At 37.0% G+C, this 25758-nt stretch overlaps 1 protein-coding gene across 2 annotated transcripts in view; it reads right to left on the bottom strand.

Moving 5' to 3' along the window:
• LOC5574581 (protein turtle) overlaps positions 1 to 21421 on the bottom strand; it is a 756452-nt gene extending 735031 nt beyond the window's left edge. For both annotated transcript variants that reach the window (XM_021853722.1, XM_021853716.1), the window contains exon 1: positions 19637 to 21421. The gene's annotated coding sequence lies outside the window, so the exon portion shown is untranslated. The remainder of the gene's footprint in view (positions 1 to 19636) is intronic.
• Positions 21422 to 25758: the final 4337 nt, after the last annotated feature.

The raw sequence follows: 25758 nt of genomic DNA on the forward strand, positions 1-25758 counted from the left end.
GACTCCTCACGGAGCACATCCATCCTCCGTCAGTATCAGATGGTGACTGAGACAAACTGACCCTCTTCGCAGGCAGCTAGCCTCACTAATAGCAGAGCTCTCTCCTACCTGCTCGGTGTGAGAGTAAAAGAGTAGGAGAGAGTGAAACTAGATGTAAATATAGATAAGTTGAAAATAGATCTGTATCGATAAAGCAGCTACAGATCAACTGAGTCCGGCACAGTAGTGGCCACGAGCACGGAGTGCCTAAATAAAAAAAAAAAAAAAAAAAAAAAAAAAATACGTTAGTAAAGACTTCAAATGACCTAACTTTTATGATTTTAGTTTATTTTGGAATGGATCGTTCTACCCCGACCAATGGAGTGCATGTTGCCCCAACCGGGCGCTTAGCAGAAAATGTTATGGAAAATAGAAATCATTGTGTTATTTCGTCAAATCATGTCATCAACAACTTACCCAGTCTCTAATCATCTATTTTATGGTTAAAGGTTGTAAAAATTCTCAATTCATCGCTTTCAAAACAACAAGTGAAATGATCGGGAAAGTTACATCAGAATCATGGTTTTCGAATTTATTGTTATATCTCCCTGTTAAGTTTTTCAAAATGTTTCAAATTCTCAGGGTGTCAACAATTTGCAACGTTTCATCAATCCGCATGGTGTTTTTCTCTCAAAACTCGTTTATTTCAGAGAAATTGACAAGGTGCGTTTCGCCCCGGCAGTGCATATTACCCCAGGAGCCCCTAAGCTCTATTGCGCCAAGGCGTTTTGTATTGTATTGCTCTTCCAGGGTAAATACCATCCCCTCCCCCTCCCTCTTCCCTTCCTTTTTCCCTTTTATTCCTTATTTACCCACAGGTAGATGATGATATAGGCATTAAGTAGGCGAGGGACAAATCTCCCATCTGAAGGGGAACGTGCCACCTGAGTCGACGTTCTGATACCTGATACCGAGAGACTTTTTAATTTGATTCGAAAACGGTAAGTCGTAGAAAGTTGGTGTGTTCTACAAATTTGTGTGACTTCTGAAATTGAACAACGATCGTGTGACGATTTTGTTGTTTTGAAGCATTGCGAAGCGATGACAAGTGGTAAACCGTAAACACCAGATAAAGATATTCTGAAGGGTTTATACCACTATAAAAACGTAAAGAGGAGTATTTTAAGATGACCAAATCGTAATGGCGAAAGCCCTTTTGATCAAAACTCGATGTTTTTTCCACTTCAGAGGTCTTCAGTTTATAGAAAATGAGCAGTATTTCACTAAAAACGATAGTTTTCTATTTTAGAAGATAATCCAAGAAACAAGTTAGTGCATGATTTAGGCTGGAACTCAGTTGTACTTTTCTTGAATCGATAATCGAAATTACATTCTAGTATTTCATAAGAATGATTTCATAAGCAACCCACCATGTTGATTCCTCATATTAAAAGTTGAAATTGGGGTCCTTGTCCCATCAAATATACTTTACCGTCACACCAGTCACGTTCTTCATTAGATTTCAATTATATAGATTGGTTTCATTCCTCTCCGTAATAGTTGGAAGGAATGTTAAAACATGCAAACAAAAAACAGTGTTTTGTTTCTCCGACAGCTCTCACTTTCCACGCTAGTTCTAAAAATTTTGATGCTTAATATAGCTTACAAATACATGTTTTCATAGTATATGCTATTTATAAACACTTTTGGATACTTAATATTACCAAATAAAATATGTTTAAATTTGATTTTTGTTTATGGAGCAACGCACTGTGCAGCTGTGCGAGAAAATTGTCACATATATTTTAAAACAGTGATTAGTTTCAACAGTCATTTGCCTTTGTGAAAGTGAGTTTATTTTTTGGGCTTCTTAGAAAAGCCAATTGGATTAGTACATTCGATGAAATTTACAACTCAAATAAAAATTGTCTTTGAAGGACACATCTTAACTCGTATTATTCCAATGTTTACATTTGGGATCATTAAAAAGCAATGTATTGGTGAAAATGTAACACATTCACCATGAAATGTAAATAAATATGATGTAGGTTTTTGACACCTCACTTTAGAAAGCGTGATAAAACTAATGAGCGCTCTCTTACGAGTCTTATTATTCTTCTCTGACGTCTTCAGTAATCAAACTACGTAGTATTCGCCCCGTAAGATGCTGTTTGCTTTGAGAGGACTGCACATCAAAGACGACGAGGAAGAATTGACACTCATAATGTCAATAATTTTCCCAGCCCCGGTGAGTCAAGCAGCAATGTAATTTCTCCTTAAGAATTCCAACTTCAATAGTCAATTTAGACGACATTGTTTTACAGAGGCAGTCGTTGCAAAGTTGTAGTAGCTCTGCGCTCTGCTCCCAGGCCCTTGCGGAGAGCTTGTCGAAGGCTATGTGCACGCTCTCGCATTCATTTGTGTATGTTAGATGGGAAGTCACCCAACGCTGATAGACCAAGTCCTGGCAAAGGGGCACAGAATTGATGGTGCTACAATCATGTTTTAATTAAAGTAGAAAACGACCGAGCGGGAAGACAAGGTTAGTGACTGACTGATAGGGTGTCCCTGTCGTTCTTATAGTAGCGCTAGCACGAGAAATAATTTTTTAAACAAAATAATGGAAGAATTGAGAAATTTTTACATCAATCGAAAGCTTTTGAGCCATTCTTTGAATAAAAATATGAAAGTACTGTAAAAATACGGTTTTGATTTGTGTTTTGCCTACGTCGTGAAGCTAGTGCTACAATGGTTTTCAGTTTATTGGTGCTTTTCGGTGATGGTTTAGTGCTACAATAGAAATATAAATTAGAATCAGTGCTACTATTGGCACGTAATGCTACTATAGGCACATGTTCCAATAGTGGCTTAAGCGATAATAAATACAAAAATATGAGTTTTCATGATTTTCATATTTTTCCTCAAAACGAAAATAAAAAAATAAAAAGATGACGTAAAAATAATACCGCTGACTTAATTTTTCAAATTTAAACGAATACTTGTTCTTAGCTATGCGGCTATTGGTACACCGACCCTAGTAGGCTTTGAAATAATTTGCATAAAATGCCAAAATAAGACAATGCCAGAGACAATTTTCATTTAAAATGGCCATTTTCATATATCTGCCGAAAAGACTAATGTTGTTTTAGAATGCTATAAATAAGCATATACTTCATTTTAGGGTTTAGCACCATGACTATTCTTCCAATATTCTATGTAAACCTTATGGCCCGCGGGACAAATGTCTAGGACAACAGAATTCGAACAATGATGTTTTCTGGAACACCCTACTGACTGTAGTAAAAGAGGTGATGGCAGCTTGATGCTCTCCACGCGGGGCTGGAATGGAAATGCGCATTATTGATGTTCTCATGTTGTAGAATTCGCCAGGGGGAGGCGTATAGTATCCGACTTTGTGTGTAGCTTTGTCAAACAACGGCGAGCCGTTTTTGTAGTGGTATGTCTATTGACGGCAGTTTAGTTTCCTCAAAGGCCCAACTCTAGCTGCCTAGTTTTCACTCATGCCCGGGGAATTGAATAGGATTAGAGCAATAATTGTTTCGAACCGGCAGAGGCGCGAATGGTTGTCATGCTTTGTGATTTGGCAAAGCACACGCTCACCAGAAGCCATCAAAGTGATACGGCAATAGAAAAGTTTTGTCATGAACATAACGCTTTCGTGACACCATCTGGGAGGCGATAATCCTTATCATTAAAGATCGGAATGAAAGCGTGCCGAACGATAAAACGTGGTGGCAATTGAGATGAATGGTAGTTTCAAGATGTTTGGATCTGTCGTCTAACAAAAATGGCAGATGTTCACAAGATAGTGAGGGCATCGAGAGCATAAGATTGTAATTAATATCAGACAGATAAGCGACAATGACTGATCCTACATGGCTTCTTATGAAGAAAATGGGAACAATAGTACCAAAGAGATAAAAAATAAACCAATACCACAATTCCAAAGTTATCTGTCAAATCGTACACTTCAGGTTAATTATCAGAACTCCAAGTCTAAAAAACTTCCTGTAAGAGCTGATGTTCCTCAAGGCAGCATTTTGGGACCAATATTACACAATATTTTCACATCTGACTTACCTGAGTTACCTCAGGGATGAGAAAAAATCGTTGTTTGCGGATGACACAAGCCCCTCCGCCAAAGGATGATGTCTGCGTGTCATCTGTAGTAGACTGCAAAAAAGCTTGAATATTTTTTCTTCGTACTTTCAAAAACAGAAGATTTCTCCTAAAGCTTTGAAAACTAAACTTAACCTTTAAGTAGACATGTTGTCATGATGAGAGGGGTTTCAAAAAATGTATTAGGTGAAGTTAAGTATCAAGGGTTTATGCTAGATAAATGTTTGACTTTCAATAATGATGGTCAGGGTATTGAAGCCGAATGTGACAAATATATAAAAATTATGTATTCACGAATTAAGGACTGCATTGAAAATTAAATTCACATATATTTAATAGGTCCAAAACACGGCTCAATTTTATAAATATGTTAATGATTCTTAGAACAATACAGTAGTGTATGTTATTATTGAATAGCTATAATATTGGAAAACCAATCAACCAACCACTATGTCTTATTCCATGTGGACACATTTTAAAAATCAAAAAAGAAGCAAAACTTGTCCAGTAAATTATCAGTCATATGATTATATTTTTTTATGAAAAAAAAAGTTTTCCTTATACATTACAAAAACAAAAAGTTAAATAACTCTAAGGGTAGAATGAAACTCCAACAAGCCAAAGTTATTCCAACAATTATTGCTTAGAACAAAATAAAAGATTTTTTTACATTACAAATTATTCTTAACACAATTTATGAGCGTTGAGCAAAACACGCACCTTTGAAGCGTGAATATTGTTTATTGCTGGGTTTCAAAGTTCGAGAAAAAGACCAGCTTAAAAATCGAACGCCTTCCATGTTCCAACTTTTTTCCGATACAGTTCTCAACAGAAACCGAAACTTTGTCTAAAAAACAAGCTTTGATCTTCTTACAAATTTTCAGGCTGGCTGTATGTTGTATGGTGTACTAATATGGACTATCTATCTGCAGAGGATCCAAAACAAATTTTTGAAAGTGGTTCTGAAACTTCCTCTCTTGTAGTGTATCAATGAGTTACATGGAAAATCCAACATTAAAACACTGGAACAAATGTCGAATATACATATTAATAGTTTTATTCATTTATTTATTTATTTATTTGATAAACTCATCTGACAGTTGTCTACATGAATATACTTAATAGTTATTGTAGCATCCTTGAACTAGTCACCCTGCTTTTAAAGCATCCAGAAGTCTCTCCAAAGTCAAACAGCTCTTCAACTAAAGAAAAGGTTCGCAAACTTGCGGTATACGGTAGCGCAATACGAATGAATCTGCGCTGAATACGCTCGATTCTGATATTCCATGACAGATGATAGGGAGTCCATATAATCGAAGCATTTTCGAGTACTGGACGTACTAACGCACAGTAGAGAGTTTTGAGGCAGTGCGGGTCAATGAACTCACGGGAAACTTTCGTGACAAAGCCAAGTTGACGAGATGATTTTGAGACCATGCTGGAAATATGTTGATTGAAGCTGAGTTTAGCATCCAGCATGATACCTAAGTCACTTATCTGATCGACTCATTCAAGTACGTTCCCTTCAATGCGATAATCAAAGATGATGGGAATTTTTGATCGATGGAATGTTATAACCATGCATTTAGAAACGCTTATTAAAAGCTTGTTCAATCTACACCAGTCTGCAAAAGTATTTATCAGACCTTTAAGCCGCCTACAGTCCTCAACAGATTTGACAGTAAGAATAACTTTCAGGTCATCGGCATGTATAGGTACGTATTCGGAACCCAAAAGAAGTGCAACATCGTTAAAGAATAATGCGAAAAGCAGAGGGCCAAGATTGCTTCCTTGTGGGACACCTGAACTGTTGCTGATTGCACGCGAAACAGCGGAATCAAGCTTAATTCGCAGAATTCGGTTAGGTAAATAGCTTTTCAACCATGACAAAAGTCGATCAGATATGCCAATGCGAGAAAGTTTACACAGAAGAACACGGTTATCTATAACGTCGAAGGCGGCCTTGAAGTCCGTATACACAGCGTCAACCTGCGCTTTAGTGTCAATCTGTGAGATGCATGCCACGGATCTCTCTGGCATAAATCAGTGCTGATTCACTGAGATGTAGCTCTTGCTGTAGTTTAGAATGACACTGTTGACAATAATTTCAAACAGCTTCGATCCGGCAGAAAGGCTTGTTATTCCTCTGTAGTTCTTCACATTTCTTTCATCACCTTTCTTGAAAACGGGAAACATGAAAGATTGTTTCCACATATCAGGAAAGGTTTTCTGCTCAAAATACGTATTGAATATACGACTTAAGGGAACGGCTAGAGAGGCAATACAGCGACGAAAAGTTACTGCAGGCACACCATCTGGATCTGGTGAGTACGAACTTTTTAATTTCCTGGAGGAGGTGATAATCATATTCGACGTATTATTAGATATCAATGTCTACAGCGTCATTAGGAAGACTCGACGCTGCAGCATCGGCTTCCTGTTGAGAAGTGCTACATGGTGAGAACACGGATGCAAAAAACTCGGCAAATAACTTGAGATACTTCCACTGAAGCTGATTCAGTTTCGTCGAGATAAACGTTGGACGGGATGGACGGACTATTTCGTTTTGAATTCACAAATCTCCAGAAATTTTTCGGGTCTCTGCCAGCTTGAATACGTGAAACGTACGACTTATATAAGAAAATATTCAACCGATGATAAGAGTCAGCAGCTGTTTTGAAGGCTCGTTGCAACAAATGTCAAACTATTACTCCTGTATGAATCCTCTGAGTTTTATATAAGATTGGATCAAGATCAACCGTTCTCCACCGAAGTGTTCATGAATCTGAATAGTCTTTTTTGAACTGCATTGGATTTGTACAAGATGTAGTGTATTTGATAGTGTCTTATGCTGCACTTATTGGAAAACATCAATGAAATATGGCGTATATATGATAATTATATCATTGAATTGGAGGCCATATTGAAAAAATGCCGAAATGTATGTTTCAAAATGACAAATGGTGTATTATATTCTTTGAAATTATGAGATGTTTTGCAATATACGCGTGGCGCATTTTATTTTTCGATAGTATCATGTAGGATAATAACGATATATCGAGAATGGCAGCATAAATTTGTGTAGGGTGTTTGATTTTCTAGCAATGAATTAATTTGCGTGAAGATAATAATTACGTTTCAATGGATTTATTCATTTTTTGTTGTCGTCATATTTATCCCCCATCTAAGTCAAATACAAAAAAAACGCACAACAACGATTTTGATTTATTATTATCTACATGCATTTTTAAAACAGATTATCATGAGATAAATGCGCTTAGAGGTATTCTTACCATAGTTTTATGGTTCTCTCATAATCGATGATAAGTTTTCGGTCACAAGAGTACCGACATTGAAGAGAATCTTAAGAAATAGTCTTGAAAACCTACTGAAGCGTGGGCCAGATTGGCTTTATGAGATTTTTATGATGTTTTTATTCTGGTTTTGCAGGACGAATCGATTTATTTTTGAGTTTTATAATTTTTTCTTGTAAAAATTCTGAAGAGAGTCATGAAACTAATTTTGTTACTTGGGTGATTTTCGACAGACCGATGTCTACGAAGCTTTCTTTGTTTTGCATTCCAATCACGCTTAAACCTGCGCATATCTGAAGTACTCCATACTGGTTGAACCGGTGGCCTTTTTACAGGGAGGTTGTCATTAAGCCAAGAGCAAATAGCGCGACAGAAACGCTCCAGCATTTCGTTCACATCCTGTACATTACACATCTCGTTCCAATTCACGTTTGACAAGTACTCGGTAAGCGCAACAAAATCGAGCCGACGATAGTTTAGCACTCTGGATTCTCGATTATTAGAAATGCTACGTTGCGTAGATGAAGCAGTCACGGAAATATCTAGCGGAGGGTGATGAGGATCAATAGGCAGTAGATCTATTCAAATGTCTGGAAGTTTCTCAGTCAACCAATATTTTGATTTTTCATGTCAAAATGAATTTCAGTCAATTTGGAGAAAATTTAGATGTGCTTCAAATCGATTAAGTGTTTTTGGACTATTTTCAAGCTTTAAAAAATCATAACTACTGAACGGAGCATTAAAACTTATCGGAAATACCTCTACATAGTAGTTTATTCAATTTTACGAACTTTTGTCGAACACGGTTTTATGATTTGAGCAGATTCAAACATAGTTTGGTTGAGGTTTGTGCTTCAAGGTTCTTGAAAATCACGCATTTTAGGGAGTTTTCTCCCTAAAAAACTTACCTGTATAAAAATTTCGCATTTTCAATTTCCAGAACATGATGACTATGCATTTTAAAAACTCAATCCCGTTAATGATTTCATAGATTTATTAAGTTTATTTCCCGTTGTTTAGGCCCTGAAAAAATAATACCAATGTGTGTTTTTCAAAGCATACATACAGTGAAACCTCCATGAGTCGATATTGAAGGGACCATCGACTCATGGAAATATCGAGTCATAGAACAGCAATTCTTTGGAAAGCTGCTTCTAGGGACCATCATAGTAACCATGAAATTATGTTTTTAGTATGGTTCCATGAGTCGATATCGAGTCATGGAACATCGACTCATGGAGGTATCACTGTATTCAGAAAACTGTGATTTCTGGGTACTGTGGAGATCAAATCTCGATCAAACAATGTTCAAACTTAATTTAATCTTATTGGCGTGATCGACAAACTTTATCAGAATAGAATTAGCTTTCAATTGGTGGTAATAGCAATCGTGACGAAATAAAAAAAAAATCGTCAGCCAGAATAGTTACTCGAAGTATGTTCCTTCTAATCTGCCCATAAACGCATAACAGTCACATTCGACACTTTTGACAAATTGGAGTTAATACCATGGAGAGTCATCAAATGATAAATACTTTCGACCAACTTATTTAAATCTGTAAGATCGTTCTAGAAAATTCGAAAAAATACCAATTTGTTTTGTCACATTGGTAATTATAACCGCATAACAGTCACATTGAAATTATAAATGAGCCTCGTAATGTAATTGCAATGGAATTTCTATCACAATTATTTTCTGACAATTCACCTAGTATGCAATATGAGTTGTACAAAATATCAGCCACAAATAAGCACTTTTGAGTTCCTGGTAATTTTTGGAAATTTTAGTTTCCTCCCATGCTGCCAAAAAATGCACACTTGGTATTCCATTTACTCAATGCCTACTTTTATCGAAAGTTACAAATATGCAGTTATGGGCAGTAATCCTCTTTCATAAAAAGGGGGCGTCTATTGTATACTTGCTTGTTAAGCACCAAACGACGAATCCCATCACAGAATTGCTTGTATGGACTATTAAACCCGCTCTCCTCATTGTTCTCTTTACAATAACCCTGTTGGTAAGCGCGTGGATTTGAGGATTGAGAGAGCGTCTGTTCGATTCCGTATGCGTTTTTTTTTTGTTGGTGCTTTATTTATTTTCCGTTTTGTTTTAAGCCCGTCGATGGGGCCTTCCTTAAACGAGTGGTTAGCGGTCCGCGGCTACAAAGCAAAGCCATGCTGAAGATATCTGGGTTCGAATCCCGGTCGGTCCAGAATTTTTTCGTAATGGAAATTTCCTTGACTTCCTTGGGCGAAATGTATCATCGTAACTACCACACGATATACGAATGCGAAAATGGCAACTTTGGCAAAGAAAGCTCACAGTTAATAACTGTGGAAGTGCTCATAAGAACGCTAAGCTGTGAACCAGGCTATGTTCCAGTGAGGACGTAATGCCAAGAAGAAGAAAAAGTGAATGTAGTTTGTAATCCTTGATTTATTTAATAAAGTTTGTTACTAATTTCTTCATGTTCCAAGAGCAATCCCTTATCGGACTTTCATAATTGTTTCCGGCATACCAGGATTCCACGATGCAGCAATTTTTTCAGAGATTCCAACAATAATATTAAACAAAACTGAACACAATACACTAGAAATGATTATAAGCATTCCAAGTTAACTCATTTAAACTCATTTTAACCTAAAAAAACTCATCTAGATAAATCTTTTAAGGGTATTCATTCAAATATTAATCCATCAAACTTTCCAGGGATATTGTAATACACATCTTCAAGGATTAGCACAGTAATATCTGTGCTTCTATAAAATTAAATTCCTACATAAATAAATAAACTCCACCAGGAAAAATATTTATCTAACAAGGGAAGATTCTACATGTCGAAATATGAAAAGCTCCAAAGCCTTTCGGGTGATGGACCAGTGGTGTAGCCAGGAGGGGCTCTGAAAGGGTCGATTTTGCACGAATATAATATAATTGAGTCAATTGAAAATTAGCCAAAAAGATTTTTCTCAGTGTTTAGTGTGATAGTAACAAGAACTGACATTAATGTATGTTGGGATCCCGTGTGAACAACTCCAATCGAATATTTTTCAGGATTATAATACGCGAAAACACATTATTTTCCAACTCCGATACATTTATTTCACGATCAGATCATCGCGTTCGATCTGTCGTACCGCTCAACTAAAACTTATATTCAATCCATTATGTATTGTACAATTCAATACCAATAGGGGTTTTTTTTGCAATATTGTTCTATTAAATTTAAATCCCAACATGTATGTTTACAACGTATTTTTATGCCATAGGCGATGAGGAAATGTCTTTTGGTACCGACCTGATCAAAATCGCCCCAGTGATCAATTTGCCCCCGGATTACGGTACTACTTTTGAATGTACTATAAACCTTAAAATTCTACCCATTTCAGTTCTCTTAATATAAAATGGTTGTCTCAAGAAAAATCGGGGAAATCAAAAAACTTTTTCATAAGGCTTCTAATTGATGATGCTTTTGAAGAACAAGCCCTTTTAAAAAATTGAAAAATAAAAATTGAAGTTTTAACCCAATTTTTAAAACTCTATAAATTTGATACCGTCGTTGGGGGTGACAATGGGTCAAAAAGGGATATGTACGATTTATTTATTGAATAACTATCGCAATTTAACTCCAATAAACTTCAAATTTGGTGTATATGTACTTTGATGGTACATTAACAACTGTTCAAAAAAATAAAGAAAAATATTTATTCACAGCGGCACCACAAGTGAATGAAAAATGACTCAATCTCACCCCATAGAGGGGGTGACATTGGGTCACTGTAATTAAAACAACTTGTTTTGAAAAAATGATTTCACAAAAAAAACCATTCACAGCTGAAAAATATTGATGAAATACGATGCAAACAAGACGAAAAGATATCTAAGATGTTTCACAAGTATGATAAACCCACTTAAAAGAACGATTTTACCAAAAAATTGAAGAGCTATGAGAATAAATATGTAAACCCAACATTTATCGTTAAGTTTACATAAATTTTCTTGTTTTTTTCCATCAAATTGTTTTCAAAGTCTCATCCCCATTGCCATAAAGCCTATTCAGGTTTCCCAAAGGTGTACTGAAACAGGGATTATTTTAAACTTTCGCAAATAGTTAAATTTCGATGCGACATTCCATGATCAATACAGCAGATGTTAACGTTATAATCCCCGATATTTCAGCGATCCAACTCATTTGTACTTCCGTAAGATGTTTCTATAATATGAAAACACTAATGAAATATTGAATTTGAAATTGAATTGAAGAAAAAAATAATTTACTAAAATTTCACGATGTTGCTGCGCACGAAAAACAGTTGCTGGTTTGAGAAGTTGTCAGGATGCGTTGAATTGTTATTCAATGCATGGAATACTCAAGTAGACTTGTTTGATGTTTCAGAGATGCTGTATTTAGAAGGAATAAACAAATCGTAATGAAAAAAGAGAACACCCGACACCGTAAAATTTCAAAAAAGTGGGCTTGTGATTTTATTTACTATCGTTCTTACTTGACCCAATCTCACCCCCATTTTAATGTTTTAGAAACCGTAACGAAAAAAAAATTTTTTTTTGTAGAAAAACCAAATAGATTCCGGAAAATACATGTGAAGTGTAATGAAAAGACTTTCAAGATTCTACTAATATAACTATAGTTGAAGTACATGCGTGATACTTTTCACAGGAGAAATCTAATGTTGTAAATTTTATCTAGTTTCAACATACAAGTTTATCGATATAGTAAACAAAAACTACTATTTCTAAAAATGTATATTGTGATGAATTACGTGTAATTATATGTTCCCTAACATATGAATTACGAATTTCAATAATATCAGCGTTATTGGCTGTAATATTTCATATATCATATTTTTCCGTTTTGATCCAATCTCACCCCCTAGACCCATTGTCACCCCCATCGACGGTACCATAAAAAAACGGCCGTTGTCAACGTTATTCCTTATTTATGTGAAATTAAATTATGTTTATAGCCAAGAATGACAGAATACCTCCATCTTTTGATTTCTTATCGTTCTTTTTCATACACCATCTAGCAACTGAAGACTATTATAGCACCTATTTAAAAAGCACTACTTTTCGAGAAAACGGGTCATTTCGTTTTATTGTGCCGCAATAATTTATGGTGTCCAATCTTCTATATGTTTAATCATAAATTTTGCCTTCTTTAAAAATAGGCTGCTCTTTATATTTATACTGTTTTAAATTTTATTATTTCGTTAAGCTTAATGTTAACCATTTTTATATTTTGCTGTTTTTCAATTCTTGCTGTTAGAATGATAATTACTTTTGAACTTGTTTCTATTCAACATATTTTTTTTGCAAACACATGATCTCCTTTCAGGATATTCTGGGAAAAAAATTATTTCAATCACAAACTTTCCTTTCTTTCGATAATAGACAGTGTTTTTGATGTTCACTTTCAAAATTAAAATTTATATTGAATTGTTCAAAAGTTTTGCCACAAACATTTTGCTTCATTTAACCCGTATAGGGCTGAGTGAAAGCAAAAATACTGAAACCCTCACCACTCAGCGAATTCTTAACGGATTCAAATGATATTTTGTCAGTTCACTGGCCCACATTTCTAGTAACTAGAAGTAGCCAAATTAACTCGGAAATATTCCTGTGGCCGGAGTTATTCTGGTGGGTCACTGGGTCAAGTCGGGTAAAACATTGATATTTTTTGGGACATGCTAAGTTACCTTTATTTATTTGCAATCAAAATCATTTTAACTTGCATAAATCATTAAGATCTGATATTCAACATTATGAATGAGAGTTTTGCACCGTTTAAAATATACCAGATGTAGCCATTCGGACGTAATGCCCTGAAGAATCGGTTATAGATTTGTTGGATACTTAACAGTTTCGATTCTCGAAAAGTAGAAATCAAACTTAATTTGTGCACTAAAATCCGTTCCCATAAGCTTGGCACAGATGTTCAGTTAAAAATTTGCCACTTTATCGTAAGTTTGAGGCGTCTCGGGACCCGAAAATGATCATTTATAGGATTAATCAAATGCAAAACTTATAGTTATCCAATTAAATCGTTTCTCAAAAGGTTTACACTGATGCAATTTTCTTTAAATTTCGTCATGTAGTGGTCGTATTATAGCCAATTCCGGAAATTATCTGTGACTTGAAATTTGCCTATCCCCAGGGGCACAAACGCACAGTACTCTTCTCACCCGACCTGACCCAGTGATCCACCGGAATAACTCCAGCCACATGAATATTTCCGCGTTCCTGTGTCCACTTCTAGAAACTTGAAATGTGTGCCAGTATACTGACAAAAAATCATTTGAATCCGTTAAGAATTCGCTCAGCGGTAAAAATTTTAGAATTTTTGCTGTCACTCAGGCCTATACGGGTTAAGTTTTTCGGTGAGAAGATTTTTTTTGCGTTATATTCTATGCTAGAGTACTAGATATTATTTTGTTATCGGACGACTTGAATGAGTCGTGTTTTACATTCAAAAGATTAAAATAAAATCATTTAAACAACAAATGCTCTTGGTCTATCGCCAGTCTTTAAGGTGAATCCTGACCTTATACTTCTCCCAACCTCCAACTCCGTAGCACTTATGAGGGTGTCGCTGAGTCGGTGGCTTCGCATTAAGTAAGTGCTACATTCACATATCCTTTCCCTATCCCAAGTTACGGTAAAGATGGGCGTGGTCGGGAATAGCTATATTCATGCTTTTAATTCTCTTGTTCAAGATTGGAACAAAGTGTACTCTCCTGCCTTTTTCTTGAAAGCAGTCTGGGCGACCCAAGTAACACCAAATACATCTTTTTGTGCAGCATTAACGATATATTGTTATATTGAAGCTCTATTTGAGTATTATATAACATCTTGTGTTATATATGAGCTATAGTACAGTATTCGAAAAACATGTAATTCAAGATCATGAATTAGAAAAAAATCAAACGGTCTAGGTATTATTATAGTAGCTTCATGAGCGTTAATATAACAACAACATTCAAACACCATGAAGATGCATTAACATCAGGCAATTTCTTCATATTGACCCGGGCCTTTCTAACCTACCTGATCTTAATTTTTAAGGTGACAATAAGACAATTTTCAGCTGGCATAAACTTTACAAACCATTTTACACCTATCAAAGTGGAGGCTTTATGAGCACTTTGCACGACTTTTCCTTACTTTTACAATCAGACATACGATGCCACAAAAATTTGATGAAAATTTAAAAAAAAGTTTTCTTCCGGTCTCGAACATGTGACAGAAGTCAACACCTTATCACTACACCACCAAGTAATGCATAGTGGAGCCGAGATTGTTCACCAATATAAATGCAAGCATTCTATACAGTAGCACATGCTCTGTTATTCTTTGAAGTCCATCGTCATCACAGCTAAGCTACAGCGATTGCATTCGATGCTATTCGAGATATTGACATATGATGTGTTACAACAGTATTATAATCCTATTGAAAAACATCTTGTGGTGAAATACGGTCATTGTAAGGTTTGATGATTACAAGTTGCCTCACAAAGTTCAATCAAAAAACATATGTTTCTGATGCGTATTGAATACGTTGATTATACAAGTATATGACTTCATTACCTTTCATGAAAATGAGATGCTAAGTAAAACGTCAATAGCGCATTATAAACACCTGTTTGAGCCAACTTGATGATTTGAGATTTATGCATGTTATTTTTACGTCGTAAATACGTTGTTCAAACAAACTATACAAGCGCTTCAGTTGCCACGTGGTACGTACGAATGCAAAGTAAAAATTTGCAGGGGGCAACATTGACGGTTCAAAAAATTGCCACGGCACAGTATATAAAGTCGTTTGGTTTATGCTGTCCGAATGTCAATTTGAGAAGTGAGCGCAATAAACACATTGTTATTATCCACAAGTAGTGTGTTATTCAGGGTAGTTCGATTGATATTAATGTGGATGTTACTTAGTAACATGATTTTCATAGAAAGTTTAGAATATTTAATCGATAAACATCCGAACATTTTTTGACGGCTCTGCAGGCTTCGTGAGGAAGACGCCATATTGTGTTTCTGACATTGGGAATTGATCCGCTGAAAAATTCTATGATGGCACACATATTTTTAGGATAGTTTGTTTTGTTTTTCCATTTCATTGAGGCGCATGAATTTACAATTAATAAAATTGTGCATTTCACAATAAATCTGGAGCCGCACACAGTTTGAGTACACTATTGGGAATCAACAGAAGAAAAGTTAATAATCACCATAAGGGATCATCCAAAAATGACGTCCATCATTAGGGGGAGGGGGGGGGGTCTACGAAAGTGTGACAGTACGTGTAGAAGGTATTGGAAAAAGCGTGACAGAGGGGGGAGGGGGGGTCTAGAAATCTCAAAAAACGATGGACGTCATATTTGAATCGTCCCTAAGCAATTCGTGAAGAGAAAAAAAAAGTTCGCTTTCATTATTTTGATTTTGTTTTGAACTGATGCTATCAAAACAAAAATAGATGTAATATGTAAAACAATACATCTTCTTAGCTTCAATATAGCAAGTAAGTATTAGTGATGTTATGTAATACATCTTTAACACATAATTGTATGTTCTAATGATGTATTGGGAAACATCTTCTATAACATGAAAGATGTTTTATAAGCCGCCATTTTTTGCGCTGTTTCGGTGATATAAGTGTACAAAATAAAGTTATCCATATTCACCACAAAACATACCAATTTGTATGAATTAAGTATTTTATTCATTTATAAAACAAGTTGTGTTACTTGGGGAGATTCTTGAAATAGAAACATCAATTGTTGCTAGTATCCAATCTATTAAATATAACGTAACTACGCTAACAACTAATATGTCCTAAATGACCCTCGTGGAACCTGTGTTAGGTACTCTGTAGATTCCACAGCAAACAATACCAAGTTCATTCTTCTTTTACTGGCACGTTCTCTCGAATGCTGATACAGTCAACACTCCCTAACTCGATTTTGAAGGGATCATCGAGTTAGTGAGGTATCGAGTTACAGAACACAAAACTAGTGCAACTGCAATCCAAGGAACCATCAAGGTAGCCATAAAAAACGAACAACTTTTATTATGGTTTTCTAACTCGATATCGAGTAAGGGAGAGTTGACTGTAGATCAAATTAATTGACACGGTATCTTTTGAACATACATCGGGAATTCCACCAGAGAAGCCTTGGTCGAACCTGTGCAAGTGCTGAAGCACGACAGTACTGAGTTAACTTTCCATTCATAGGCACGTTCTTTCGATTTCCCGAAGATTGAGTCGTCGCACGATGAGCTTTGGTGTTGAAATGAAAATGTCTCCGAACAGGCTCCAGCGAAATATGGGTCAGGTGCCTTGAAGTGATAATATTTATTGATGCCAAAATAATCTTCAATTTAATACACAAAAGTTGAGACGTCGCACGGCATGTTTTGAACTAAAAACGGGAATGTCCCCAAGGAAGTCTTGGTGGAACCTGACCCAGGTGTTCTGGAGTTGCCACATCTGTTCGTATCGAGTTTTTTCTTCTTTTATTGACAAGTTCTCCCGAATTAATGAAGATTACGACGTCGCATGGTATGTTTTGGACATGATACGTGAATGTCCCCAAAGGAGGCCCTGGCGGAAACGGCTACGGTGTTCCGGAAGGCAGTTATTTGAAAATGTGTTGTCGGAAGTCGGGAATGTAAAGGTTAAAAAACAATTAGTTGGTATATTATATCAAGCATTTTGCAATCTAAATTTGTGTATTACGTATTGAGAACGACCATTAAAGCGCCATGTATATATTCTTCGTAAGAACAACATTATGTTTAGAGCGTTTAGTTCATTCCACGAAACAAGCTCCTGCATTTCACGAAAGATACACTAAGCATGGGATTTAATACGGGATTTTATACGAAATGAGTGTATGAATCCATTTTGTTTCAGAAAACAACGAAAAATTTCGTTGAGCAAACAATCAATTTTGTAACAATAAACAATTTTGACCCAATTCATGTGCCGTTACAGGAAAACAAGCGCAAAAATATGAAAACACTCATGTACGAATAACAAAACGTGTATTTTATGTGTTTTTTCATAAAGCTACTGAATTGTGAGATTGTGTCAAGCATAAATATTTCGTATAGTAAATGAATAGTGAATAGTGAATGAATGGTTTTCACAGTGTGTCACATGATTTCTGCCAAAAGGATAAACAAGTTTAAAACGGGTTTTTACTTAAAATGGCTTTGTCGAAAACTATTTCGATGTCCAATAATGGATAAGTATTTTAAATTCAGCTTAAATCGAATTACTATGAAAAACACATAAATTCACTAAGAAATTGTAAACTTTCAGTTTTATTCCATGTTTCAAAATGTAATAAATTTCAAATAACTCAAAAAATAAATGACGTATAAGAAATTGGTCACCATTTTTTGCTTCAGGGCCATGATTTTAGTAAGTAACGAATTTTTAAATATTACCGATCATTTCTTTTTTTTCATGGGTGATCAATGTTACCCCATATCGGCTGAAGCAAAAAATCGCATAAATCGTTTTTTCAAACATACCTTAAACTTTCAGGGGTGCCGGTACCAATGGTTGTAAATGTACCAATAGATTTCACTATGGATTAAAACGTACATTTTCTATTAAAAAACGACATGAGATTAATCTTCTCTAGTTTAGTCGCTTTGTCAAACTTAAGCTTTTTATGTGTTAAGTCATATAAATAATTAATTTGTTGCTCTCTTGCGCCAGTAGTAGCTTTGCAGTAGTGGATCAACTGATGGATGTATTTAGTTTTTTGAACAGAGTATAAAAAAGAAGAAAAGTCCTAGAGATAATCTTAGAACATCATTTGAATGATTTTTGTTGCTTTTCCGAAGGAAAAATGTTAAACCTATGTGAAAAACATCTATTTTATTAATTGCTTTCCTATTTTGAAGTAATGTTTATTCAGTACAAATATAGATAAGTTAATATGTCTTTTTTAAGAATTCCACAGATTTGCAATGTATGGAACAAATAGTGGTTACTTGTGAATAGTATTGCAGTTTACGGTACTGCCTTTCTATTTAAACCTACTTCTTCCATATTCTATGTAAGCCTTATAGACCGTGGGGTAATATATATATGCGTAGAACGGCAGTGTAGTACATTAAGTAATTAATTCGCCTTTTTGGACATTTTTCATTTTTACTAACCTTCTGTTTGAAGTGAAGCAAAAAAAATAAACTTAACTTTTTTTGTATGAGAACGATCAATGCGTTCATTAACACAGCGTAACAAAAATGACATGTTTGCGTGTCTCAAGAACCAAATTATGTGTCTCTAGTAGATTTGGGGCTGCTGAATCTGATGCCGTTCTCAGAAATGTTCCAGCACGTCACAATTTTTAGCTACAGGTCGCCAAAGTTGTGCAAAACACTGCTTTTATTAATGTTTACATGAAATTTAAAGTACAATTTATCACACTTTTTTGTAATCTAATCCATCAAACATGCAAAATAGAACTTGAACTTTCATTTCAGACATAATTTGATTGAAATTGCGCGATTAAATTTCGATTAAACCGATTTTTTCAACATGCTTGCAGTCTCCATACAAAATTCTTCGTTTCTTCTATATGGCAAAATACAACAATTCTCTAAACCATCAAAAAATAACTTTTCCGTATCGAAAATAATACAAACTTTGATGATAAGTATTGTTATACACATAAAGTTTGAATTCAGTGGCAAATTAAGCCAATATATTACCTTACAAGCTGGGAAACTTGCATGCAAGTTGACTGAAATAGTCATTTTTTGCATTTTCAACAGTCAATATCTCAAAAACTGGACGTGCTATGATATTTCTGAAAACGGCAATGGATTCAGCAACCCTTAATTAAGTGAATAGCGGTATTTTGGTGCTGGAGACAAAACCGTGTTTCGCAGTGTAATCTATAAATGTGAAATGCGCTTCAAAAACATATTTTGTAATGACATTTTAGTGAAAATGTCTACACGACAAACACATTATTTTCAGCAATATTGAACACATCTGTTTGATTCTATTTTTAAACCGTGAACCATTTGGCGATTATAAATAGCATGAAAACAAAAACCATCCGCAGCTGCAGAGGTGCCATCAATAAAGGGCAACATGTTCATCTGAATTTATAACGCAACACATAACTTTACTGCTTAATTTGGAACCTACCGCTGCGTCAAGTGCTGGTTGCTGCTGGTACAAACTTTTTTTTCGTTCTGGGTGATCCTAGTTCCTCGTTGTTTTATCCGATACCGAGCTAACTACACATTGCTACCCTGTTGTTTTATGAGGGTATTCCATTTTCAATCTTCCCGGGCTTGGATGGTTCGTTCCATGGGAAAAAGTTTTTCCTCATTCCGAGCCGGGTTTGCTGTTTTGTGATGAGCCGATCCCTTGGTTCTTCGCTTGGCTTTAGCACACCATGACGACACAAATTTTCATCCTATAATCGTTCACAGCTCCCGGGTGCCGTCGTCGGTTTTTGGGCAAGTTTGACCAATTTCACTCTGGATTGTAGTTAAACACGCACAGGCACATATTCATCAGGGGAATGGGCACTGGTCAAAAGCCACCACTTAATATCCCTAGTGGTGACGATGACAGAACACTGGTGGACAATCAATTTTCATCGCTTTTTATCGCTTTTCTTCGACCACTTCTGTGACTAGCTTTCACCACCAAATCACCATGAATTAATTTTTATCCTGTCAGCAAGTTTCGTTTATTGGTTTCATTTGCACTTCCGTTTTGCCGGCACACGCTTCCTTGTTTCTTACAGTGAACGATTGGACGTTGTTATGTGTAATTCATAATTTGTGATGAAAATATGGGACACATGAAATCCGTTGAGAGCAATGCTTGTCACAATGTTTAGGCGATGCTGTCGTCAAATTGATCACGTTTAACTAATCTGACCCGTGGACACTTGTGATTAACGTTTTAATCCTCATTGGCAAGTTGCATCCAAAGTGCACAACAGTTTTCCACGAATACCAATTTTACCGCTGGTGCTTGTTGAGTAGCATCATTATAATTTATGATGTTCTCACACTATTCTAATATGAAACTGATAACACGATGTGCAACTTCAATAACACAGCAGATTAGGACTCAAGTGGTGGAATTAGAATCAGCGCGATAAAGGTCTTAAATGGTATTTATAGTTTGAAATCAGAGTAACTGCATTTCGTTCGAAACTCGTAAGCCCTGTTCGACAAAATTATTGCATCATTCCACAGTGGTTCATATGAACAGTTGTTTGGTCATCACGTACATTGTGTATTGCACCAGAAATAATCTCCCACCATTCTCATAGGTACTCAAGCAGCATCATTCAATCGTTCACTGGAGCCTGAACAACCATAAACCGGGTAGGACCAACTGCCGCTTAATGATTACAACAAGCAGGAATTGCCGCTTCCACTAACTATGGTTTTGCTACACGAACGAGCATCTATTACCATCACCACAACCGGGATCAACAGTAGCCTCAGCATCAATACAGCTCGTACCGACGTCATCGATTTAATAACCATGACTTCACCATGTACCACCCACTTCTAAACACTCACATCTCTTCACCAAAGCAACATCACTTGTTTCACACCATGAGAGAGGGACATCAAACCCCCGAAAAATCTCCCTTCATACCGTAGGGAAACACCTTTCTTTTGATACAATTTGCTGGAATATAACACCCCAATCCTTCCGCGGTGCAACTCCCACTACAGTTGCCGGGCTACCGTGGCTATGAAATCTCTGCCAATATCACTGCAATCAGCACTACCACCCCACCCCGACAACACTCATCCAAACTGCATTAAGCGGATCAAAAATGTTTCGAATTCGTGGGAAAATCGAGGAAAAACCGTTCGACCGACAACGGAAAACTACCGTGGATAATCCGAGGGCACGTCCGACAGGCATAGATGTCACGCTAAAACTACTCCAAGACCACAAATCTTCGCCCAACCAGGACCATTCCGAAACATAGCTCCACTGCAGAATTCCACTCCAGCATGTTTCTCAATTTCTCGCTCTCATCCACCACTCCAAAGTGCATCGGATTTCCCTGCGCTCTTCGTTGCCCAAAAACCCATCAGCTGACAACAAAATGCAGCCTCCCCGGGTCGAGAAGCATTAAACCTTGCCCAACATCATCGGCCCGTGGAAGGCAACCATCGACACCTTGTTTTGGCTCCCCTTTTCTCTCATACAAACACGAGCAACTTTTCGCATTTTCTCTGTTCTCTCGCAGGGACGATGCTACATCGTTGTACTCACAGGCGTTCGGCAACGCTGAAAAGGACATGCGCTCTGGAACAAATTCAGCGAGGTCGTAGCTGTCATTTCCGGAGTCCACTGAGTGCTGTTGATACCGTTGTGAGAATTTTAGCGGTTTTTCCATACAAATGTACCACTAGCGACACGTAGCCGTTCGATGCAGAAACTGTTGGTTTCGGGGATTCGACACGGATGGTCGAAAGAGGAAAATTATATCGAAAGTTTTTGACGCTATTTATTTAGGCTGAGTTAAACATTTCAATAAGAAATCAGTCAGAATAGTTTCCCAAACTACGGGCTGCGACCCCCAGGAGGCTCGTAAGCTTGTCTCTTGTGGGGCGTGAAAAAAAATAGTTTTTTAATTATTTTTATCCTTGTTGAGTATGGGTTTGATTCACGCTTTAGTCCGTGAAACTTTTCGTCAAGAACGTTTTTCAACTGTGCCACTGGTCGTTTCATGCTGCTCAGTGGTATAGTGTGGTGATTAATTCAAAAGACAAATCGGTGATTAATTCAAAAGACACCGTCACGTTGATGCTTCCGTGACGGTGTCTTTTTTTTAATTGGATCATTTTAATATCTAAAAAAAATAAAGCTAAAAATCTGAATTTTTGTTTTTCAAGAAATAAACCATGAGAGTTGTTCCAATCGACATACCAGCTTCCAAAAACAATTAAGCTTGTTAAAGTTTCAAAAATATGGAGAATTGTTCCAAAATACAACTGTGCTTTCCTGCCACAAAAGTTTGCAAAAAAATAATAGAATTTTAGTTTGTTCTAACAGATTGTCTTGCACTCTTTGTTATACAATTTTTCATGCGGCAAAATAAAGCTAAATGTTACTGATGGCTAATAAAAACTCTAGTTCGTAAACTATCAAGAGCTGTGAAGTTACGTTTACGATACAGTTTTAGTCGCCATAACAGCCGATGTTTTGTACTGATGGTTTCTCTTTAGGAACCCGACCAGTGGATTATAGGAAAGTAGTAGGACAATTATATCAAGATTTATTACAAACTAGTGGTCCCGGCAAACTTCGTCTTGCCATCAAGTAGGCTGTTGAAAACCGCTACGATTCGTCCCATACAAAATGACAGTTCCGTTCACTCTCGTTTTTCCGCCTTTTATACACACAAACACGTCGGAATCCTTGACGAACAAAATGGAGAAAGAATCATCCAAATTCGCTGACCCGTTCGTAAGCCATTTCGTGACATACAAACACCATTCGATTTTTATTTATATAGATAACAAGTTCTGTTTCATTTTGTTAGAAGCACTTTGAGTTGACACAATAAAAACAATATCAGTTATAATAACTAAAGGCTGTTTCAAATTTTTTTTAATCCGTTAATGCCCAAGGTTATTTCACAATTGGAAATCAGCTCCATTTTTCTTATTCATAGTTTCATTCCCATAAATTAAACATTGTTTCACCAAAAAATATTAAGTATATGGTGGGGATCAAAAAAAAAATCTTGAAAGTGTGTCGTCCATATCTAGTTGTTCTATAAGATTATTTTCGAGATTTATCAAATGTATTTCCATGCCATTAGACCCATTACAATGTAAACAAGTTGAAAAAAAAACTGCCGGAGAGGGGTCATTCATAAATTACGTCACGTATACAGGAGGAGGGAAGGAGTTTCAAGGAAACGGGACTACCCATATAAAAATTGAAATCCATACAAAAATTGTGATAGAGGAGAAACTGGAGAAGGATGATGATGGCAAAACTTTGCGTGACGTGATTTATGGACGTACCCTGATAAAGAAATAAAAACATAAAAAAATAAAATTTCAGAGGCGAAAGATGCACGCCAGCACTAAGTTATTCAATGACATCAATTCGTCTTCTTTCTGCTCTTCCACTTAAGTAAGATATATGCATACATACATACATAACCTTGATACAAAAAAAAATCTTAAGTCAAAAAATTGATAGTAAAAAAAAACCTACAGATGTTTCAGAAAAGTCTTTAAAAAGATTTTATGAAACTTGCCGGCTGATAATGAAAACATATCTTTCAAAATATTATTTCTGAATCAAAATTATCATTATACGATGTGGCTCGGATCCAGCGATTCGAATGTATATTTGACAATATCAGAACTTCGTTAGTGCTAATCAAAAGTTTGTCCTTCAGCTATTACGTTGAAGTTATTGCATCACTGATACATATGTCTTATCCACCGATAGAACCGAATCCACTCAGTTCAAGATTTTTGACACTAGAGCGGGGCCAGAACACCTCGGGAGCATACGAAAGCGTGTCCCGCTCAAGACGATAAAAGCACATGGTTGGTAAATGGCTGGGCATGGCGTACCATTGGTACCTCGCGTACCTGAAGGAATAAAATAGACCCCTCTGTGCGGTCCTTAGCCTCTTGCCCAGCAACTCCTATCCCTACCTCCTCGCGGTACTGGCCGGGGTACGAGTAACCTTAGGGAAGATCGGGTAACCAACCCCCGGTGGGAACTTTTGTCGTATGCTGACAGGGAAAGGGGGGTTTGCTTTTGCTTCTGCAAACCTTGAGCATCTGTACTCCATGTTAGGAGCGGCTCACAACAGCGTCTGTTCCCCATGTCAGGGGCGGCTGATCATCGTCCGAGTGCCAGAGAAGGACTCTAAGCTAAACTGTGAAACCGCGAATCGCAAGTCAATCCCATCTGCATTTTAGTCAAAATGGAATAGAGTACAGTTTTCACCATATCTTTCAGCTACATTAATGAGATAATATGATTTGTTCGGAAAAATTAGGAAAAAACAGCAAATTGTCCCATAATAAAATGTAATCGCATACCAGTCCCACTACAGATTTCCGCACCGTATAACACAAAAATGAATCGTGTTTGAATCATTTTTATATTTTTCTCAGAAAGATATCGTGATGAAAAGCAAATCGTGGAAGTTTCATTAAGATGTGAACATGTTTCAATCCTCTGGAATTTTTTAAATATTTGTATGGAAAACGAGTTAGGAAACTTCACAGCCCGTTTTCTCAATGCTTACTTTTTACAGATGGGACTGACTTGCGATTCGCGGCAGTATGGTCCTCCGAACATTTAGGAGGAATGGTCCTCCGGAAATCTAGGGGGTTGGTGTCATGCCCTGCAAGCCAGCCGTAAAAAAATCAAGACCGGGACAATCGGCGAAGACCACAGCGACGTAAAGGGACTACCGATTAGAAGCTCGGTACGTGGAACTGTAAAGTCTCAACTTCATCGGGAGCACACGCATACTCGCCGACGTGCTGAAAGACCGCGGATTTGGCATCGTAGCGTTGCAGGAAGTGTGCTGGAAGGGATCAATGGTGCGAACGTTTAGAGGTAACCATACTATCTACCAGAGCTGCGGCAATACACATGAGCTGGGAACAGCTTTTATAGTGATGGGTGATATGCAGAGGCGCGTGATCGGGTGGTGGCCAATCAATGAGAGAATGTGCAAGTTGAGGATCAAAGGCCGGTTCTTCAACTTCAGCATAATAAACGTGCACAGCCTTCACTTCGGAAGCACTGATGATGATAAAGATATAAACGCTCAGGTTGGCCAGGAGGAGGAATTCAGACCGACGATTGGAAAGTTCAGCGCCCACCGGCTGACGAACGAAAACGGCCTACGACTAATTGATTTGGCCGCCTCCAAGAATATGGTCATTTGTAGCACCTACTGCCAGCACAGCCTTCCATACCGATACACCTGGAGATCACCACTGCAGACAGAATCGCAAATCTACCACGTTCTGATTGATTGTCGGCACTTCTCCGACATTATCGACGTCAGAACCTATCGTGGCGCTAGCATCGACTCTGACCACTATCTGGTGATGGTCAAACTTCGCCCAAAACTCTCCGTCGTTAACAACGTACGGTACCGACGGCCGCCTCGGTATGACCTAGAGCGGCTCAAGCAACCGGATGTCACAGCGGCATACGCGCAGCACCTCGAGGCTGCATTACCGGAAGAGGGTGAGCTGGGCGAAGCCACTCTTGAGAACTGCTGG

Source organism: Aedes aegypti, chromosome 1, assembly GCF_002204515.2.
Source record: "Aedes aegypti strain LVP_AGWG chromosome 1, AaegL5.0 Primary Assembly, whole genome shotgun sequence".
Taxonomy (NCBI): domain Eukaryota; kingdom Metazoa; phylum Arthropoda; class Insecta; order Diptera; family Culicidae; genus Aedes; species Aedes aegypti.